Source organism: Chiloscyllium plagiosum, chromosome 31 (assembly GCF_004010195.1).
Source record: "Chiloscyllium plagiosum isolate BGI_BamShark_2017 chromosome 31, ASM401019v2, whole genome shotgun sequence".
Taxonomy (NCBI): domain Eukaryota; kingdom Metazoa; phylum Chordata; class Chondrichthyes; order Orectolobiformes; family Hemiscylliidae; genus Chiloscyllium; species Chiloscyllium plagiosum.
In genome coordinates, this window is record NC_057740.1 from 4,798,706 (window position 1) to 4,805,448 (window position 6,743).

Consider the following 6,743-nt stretch of genomic DNA (forward strand, 5'->3'; position numbering starts at 1 on the left):
GGGGCTTGTCTATCCTCAAGTTGTTCAAAATGTCCAACACATCTTCCTTCCTAACATGTATCTCCTCTAGCTTACCAGTCCGTTTCACACTCTCCTCTTCAACAATACGGTTCCTCTCATTCGTAAATACTAAAGAAAAGTACTCATTCAAGATCTCTCCTATCTCTTCCGACTCAATACACAGTCTCCCACTACTGTCCTTGATTGGACCTACCCTCGTTCTCGTTTTGAAATTTGCATTTGAACCCATACAACAGCTATTTGCGAGGGAGAGTTGTAGAATTCCCCAGCTTATGAGTGAAGTAACTCCTGACATTACCTTCTAGTGGTATTTTGCTTTTTTAATGGCCATTCACCCTCACTCTTGACTCCCTCAGCCAGTGGAAATAGGTGTATTCCAATCTTTTGGATTTCTTCACCAACTTAAGCATCACAATAAGTCTAGTCTGTGCAATCTTGATTTGATATATTATTGTCACGTGTACCTAAGTACAGTGAAAAATTTTGTTTTGCATGCAGTACAGGCAGATCATAACATACAAAGATTATAGGGTGTCTGAACAGAGTAAGGAATACAAAGTTATGGCTGCAAAGAAGGTGCCTCATAGCTATTCCTTTTAATCCAGGTTTCACTTTGGAATTTCTGTACTTTACCACTTTCAAATTCAAAATAATCTCCCTCCCTGACAGTCAATGCTCAGAGCCTCTCTTTTCCCATTCTTTCCTGGGTTGTGACTGTCACTGGACAGGCCACTATCTACTGCCCCTCTCAGAGGGTAGAAAACAGTCAGCTCCATTGCTGGGGCCACATGTAAGCCAGACTGGATAAAAATGGCAGACTTCCTCCCCTGAAGGATGAATTAGTTAAGGCTTTTACTCTAATTAATGATAGTTTCACAATCACATTCCCGGCTCTAGCTTTCAATAAGATTTTGTTTTATTATTTGACTATATTGCCCAACAGAGATTGTTTTTTGGCCTTCTCACATGATATGCCACCTGATAAGACCCATCAGTGGGCATCAGTTACCCACTAAGGGCATCTGGTGTTGGAGGGATGGGTAGACCAAACTTCTTAATTTGGAGCCAGACAGTGGCAGGAAAGTTGTGGGAAGCTCACCTGTCACTCCCCCCACACCCCCCTCCCCCCCAAGCACCACTCCACCACCACCAGTCACCACAGGGAAATTATGGGGCAAATATTCTAACAACTCTGTAACTCGTGATGCTGATCGGCTAGGTACCAGGAATCATACCTGCCCCACAGTGCAGAAGAAGGTTAGTTGGCCCCTTTGAGTCTGCACAGTTATGAGGAATAGTTGTGCAGATGCAGTTCACTGGCACATGGTTTCTGCCACCACCAGTATCATCGGTGCATGCCCAACAACCTCCACATCTGAGGCTACACAAATTCAAGGCAATGACCACCTCCAACAAGAAAGAATCTAACCACTGCACCTGAAGTCCCACTAAATTTCCCACTGAAACCCCACTAGCATTATCCTGAGGTTGCCATTGACCAGAAACTGAAATGGACCAACAGAATAAATACTATGTCTGCAACCGTAGGTGAGAGGTTGGGAGTTTTGCTGGTGCTAATCTTATCAATCTTTATCAAACAGTTAACATACTATGCAGTTTTCATTCAAATTCTGCCTGTTCCTGTGGAAACGGAAACTGTATTAGATTCAGGACTCAGGTACAGGTTTTGTTGGGAGGTCTTTGGTCTTTATTGGACAGGTTTCCAGATTTGCGCATTGAAGTTTTAGTCACTGGATTTGACACTAGTGCAACTATATGTGAAGGAAATGTTCTTTCTAAGTGTTTTGAGTTGTTGGATGTGAGCTTCCCCTGGGTTGGGATTTAATCCCATCCCCAATTGCCCTGGAGAAGTTGCTCATGGTCGTCCTTCTTGAGCCACGATGATCCCTGGAATGTAGGAACAACACAGTGAGGTGAGGAAAGCTGTTACAGTTTTTTGGCACAGTGACAGTAAAGGGACGCATTTCCAAGTCAGTGGTTTGGAGGGTAACTTGCAGGCGATGATTTATCTGCTGCCCTTGTCTTTCTAGATGGAAGTGGTCATGGATTTTGGAGATGTATGTGAAGGTTCTGCAGTGAGTTGCTACAATGCATCCTGTAAAGGGTACATGCTATTGGTAGTAAACATCGGTGGGAATAAAATTAATGATTGGAGTGTCAGTCTTGAAGACTGGATGGTGTTGAGCTTCTGCACTCATCCTTGCAAGTGGGAAGTATCCCATTATACTTCTAACTTGTGCCTTGTAGATGATGAACATATTTTGAGGGGCTGGGGGTGGTGTGGGGGTGGTCAGCAGTGAGTGACTCAGCAAAACTCCCAACCTCTCACCTACGGTTGCAGACATAGTATTTATTCTGTTGGTCCATTTCAGTTTCTGGTCAATGGCAACCTCAGGATAATGCTAGTGGGGTTTCAGTGGGAAATTTAGGTGCAGTGGTTAGATTCTTTCTTGTTGGAGGTGGCCATTGCCTTGCATTTGTGTAGCATCAATGTTGCTTGCTTATCCAAGTCTGAACATTGTCAGACCTAGTTGCATTTGAACATGGACTGCTTCAGTATCTGAGATGTTGCCAATGGAGTTGAACGTTGTGCAATAATTGGTGAACGATCGCCCCCCACCCCACCCCAACTTCTGATCTTATGATGGAGGGAAGATGACTGATGAAGTAGCTGAACATGGTGGGGACCAGGGCATTGGCCTGAGGAACTCCTGCAGAGATGTCTTGAGGCTGAGATGACTGACCTTCAACAACCTTGAAACAAAAGGTGGGTCCAGAGGAAGTATAAAGCTTACCTTTACAATTGCTTTAGAAAATTATAAGATGTAAATCTCACAAGCCAGCATGAATTCAAAACAATAATTGTTTGCTTCCAAAAATGCTCTGTACAGTTTGTCAAAAGAAAGGAATGTTCAGAATCAACAGAAGGGGCCAGCATTTGTTTTTGTTGATATAACAGATTCCTGTTTGTAGGAGCTAACTTGAGTCTGGGATTTTGTACACAACAGTCCCAGAAACTCCAAGTTCTTTACACAGGACAGAATTATATTGTTAATTTTCTTTTCATAGCAAAGATTTATCTAAAAATGAAACTCTTGGACAGTATAAAGAATGTAGGGACATTCTTAACTTGGACGTCAGGAAAGCAAAGAGGGGATATGACACGCCCTTAACAAATAAGGTTAAGGCTAATCCAAAGAGATTTTACAATTACGTTAAGAACAAGAGAGCAAATAGAGAGAGAGTTGGGCCCCTTAAAGACCAAAGAGGTCATCTTTACGTTGAAGCTCAGGAGATGGGAGAGGTATTAAATGAATATTTTACATCAGTTTTTACAGTGGAGAAAGAAATGGATGCTCAAGAACACAGGGAAATGAATATCGATATTTTGAAAACAGTTCACATTACAGAAGAGGAAACGCTGGAAGCCTTAGTAAATATAAAAGTGCAGAAATCTCCAGGACCTTACAGAAATATTTGTATCATCTGTAACTACGGGATGACTGGAGAGTGGCTATTATTGTGCCTTTGTTTAAGAAGGGATGCAAGGAGAAACCTGGGAATTATAGATCCGTGAGTCTGACTTCAGTGTTAGATAAGTTGTTGGAGGTGATTCTCAAAGATAGGTTTATATGCGCTTGGAGAGGCAAGGAATGATTAGGGTTAGTCAGCATGGTTTTGTATGAGGGAAATCATGTCTCACAAACTTGATGGAGTTTTTTGAAGAAGTTGCCAAGAAGATTGATGAGGGCAAATGGTGGACATTGTTTACTTGGACTTTAATAAAGCCTTTGACAAGGTTCCAATTAGTAGACTAATTAGTAAAGTTATATCACATGGGATTCAGGGTGAGCTGGCCAATTGGATGCAAAATTGCCTTAACAGCAGGAGACAGAGTCGTGGTGGAGGGTTGTTTTTCAGATTGGAGGCTCGTGACCAGCGGTATTCCATAGGGATCAATGCTGAGTCCACATTTGTTGGTTATTATTATAAATAATTTAGATGAGAATATGGAAAGCATAGTCAGTAAGTTTGTGGGTGACACCAAAATTGGTGGTATAGTGGACAGTGAAGAAGGGTATCTAAGATTACAAACAGATCTTGATCAATTGTGTGAATGGGCTGAGGAGTGGCAGATGGAGTTAATTTGGATAAATGTGAGATATTGCATTTTGATAGAACAAACAAGGGCAGGACTTATACGATTAAAATTAGCACCTTGGATAGTGCTGTCGAACAGAAAAACCTAAGCGAACAGGTATGTAATTCTTGTCCGTTTTAGTCACACGTAGATAGGGTGGTTAAGAAGGCAGTTAGAATGTTTACCTTCTTGCTTAGACCTTTGAGTATAGCAGCTTGGACGTCATGTTGAGCTTGTACAGGACGTTGGTGAGACCCCTTCTGAAGTACTATGTCCAGTTCTGGTTGCCCTGTTATAGGGAGGATATTATTAAGCTGGAGAGGGTTCAGAAAGATTTACCAAGATATTGCTGGGAATAGAGAATTTGAGTTATAAGGAGAGTTTGAATAGCCTGGGACTTCTTTCACTGGGGTTTGGGAGATTAAGGGGTGATCTTATAGATTTATAAAATCATGAGGGGTTAAATAACATGAATGGCAGGTTATTTTCTGTAGTGGCAGGGGTGGGGGGAATGGTTAGATCTTGAGGTTAGGGGGCATATATTTTAGGGGAGGAGAAAGATTTGAAAGACATGGGGGGCAAATTTTTTTACAGAGTGATTCATATGTAGAGTGAATTTCCAGAGGAAGTGGTGGATGTGGTTACACTAAAGATAATTACATGAATAAGAAATGTTTGGAGAGATATGAGACAAATGTGGGCATGTGGGACTGGTTGCCTTGGGATTATGTTCGCCATCTATCCCTCATTCCAATCACTACAGAACGGACTTCAGGCTGAGACTTCAAGAAAATCACTATTTATGATACTCGTAGATCATAGATATATCAGGCCCTAATCTTATGGTTATAGAGTCATAGAGATGTACAGCACGGAAACAGACTCTTCGGTCCAACTCATCCATGCCAACCAGATACCCTAACCTAATCTAGTCCCATTTGCCAGCACATGGTCCATATCCCTCTAAACCTTTCCTATTCATATACCCATCCAGGTGACTTTTAAATGCTGTAATTGTATCAGCCTCCACCACTTCCTCTAGTAGCTCATTCCATACACACACCACACCCTGTGTGTAAAAGATACCCCTTAGAACCCTTTTACATCATTCCCCTCTCACCTTAAACCTATGCCCTCTAGTTCTGGACTCCTCACACCAGGGAAAAGACCTTGTCTATTTATCCTATCCATGTCTCTCATGATTTTATAAACCTCTATAAGGTCATCCCTCAGCCTCTGGCACTCCAGGGAAAACAGCCCCAGCTTATTCAACCTCTCCCTATAGCTCAAACCCTCCAACCCTGGCAACATCCTTGTGAATCTTTCTGAACCCTTTCAAGTTTTACACACCCTTCCAATAGGAAGGAGACCAGAATTGCACGCAATATTCCAACAGTGGTCTAACCAATGTCCTGTACAGCTGCAACATGACCTCCCAACTCCTATACTCAATACTCTGACTATTAAAGGAAAGTATACCAAAAGCCTTCTTCACCATCCTATCTACTTGTGACTCTACTTTCAAGGAACAATGAACTCGCATTCCAAGGTCTCTTTGTTCAGCAACACTCCCCAGGACCATACCACTAAGTGTATAAACCCTGATTTCCAAAATGCAGCACCTTTACATTTATCTAAACTCCATCTGCCCTTCTCAGCCCATTGGTCCATCTGATCAAGATCCCATTGTACTCAGAGGTAACCTTCTTCACTATCTGCTCACCTCCAACTTTGGTGTCATCTGCAAACTTACTAACTATTTGTCCTATGTTCACATCCAAATCATTTATATAAATGACGAAAAGCAGTGGACCCAGCACCAATCCTTGTGGGACTCCATTGGTCACTTATATCAGGTAATGACTCATCTATCTTCTTCACTGTCCTTATGTCCATGTGCTCTTTAGACTGTCTAAAGTCCTAGCTGAGTGTGGAATGGATTATTCTTCCAGAATGCCCTACCTCCACCCACACTGTTGTTTATGTTCAGTGATGTGTAACTCTGTTACAAAGCAAGGTTGGTCCGGGGTCTTGAAACCCACGGCAACAGAAATGTCAGATCCCTTTCCATGAATGCCATTAATGAGCCAGTTTTATTTTAATGTCAACAGTTTTTCATGATATTTTCTCTGCAGGGGCCCACCTATACATTACTAAATATGTGAAATTTAGTTTTTCTATTTACCATGGTGAGAACTGAACCTGCAGTTTTTCTAGTCCAGTATCATTAGCACGAGATTATAATATTCATTCTTATTTGGTGTATTAACATGAACAACACAGGTAGCAGGGCTTGAGGAAGTGTAGTTGTAACTGTGGGAATCCTGGGTCACTTGGAGAGTTTCACTTTGGGGATTGTTGCATAAGCTAATGGTTCTGAAAGAAAGGGTGTTGAACCTGCATCAATCTGATGTTATCATGGTCATTGAGTGGAGAATCCAGCGATTTTCCACGAGCTCCTAATGCAGACAGACATGTCCTCTCAGGTTCATGCCCAACTCATCCATGCAACTTGTATCAATTGCTATTAAGCAATAAACTAAATTTTATCATGTGAGGT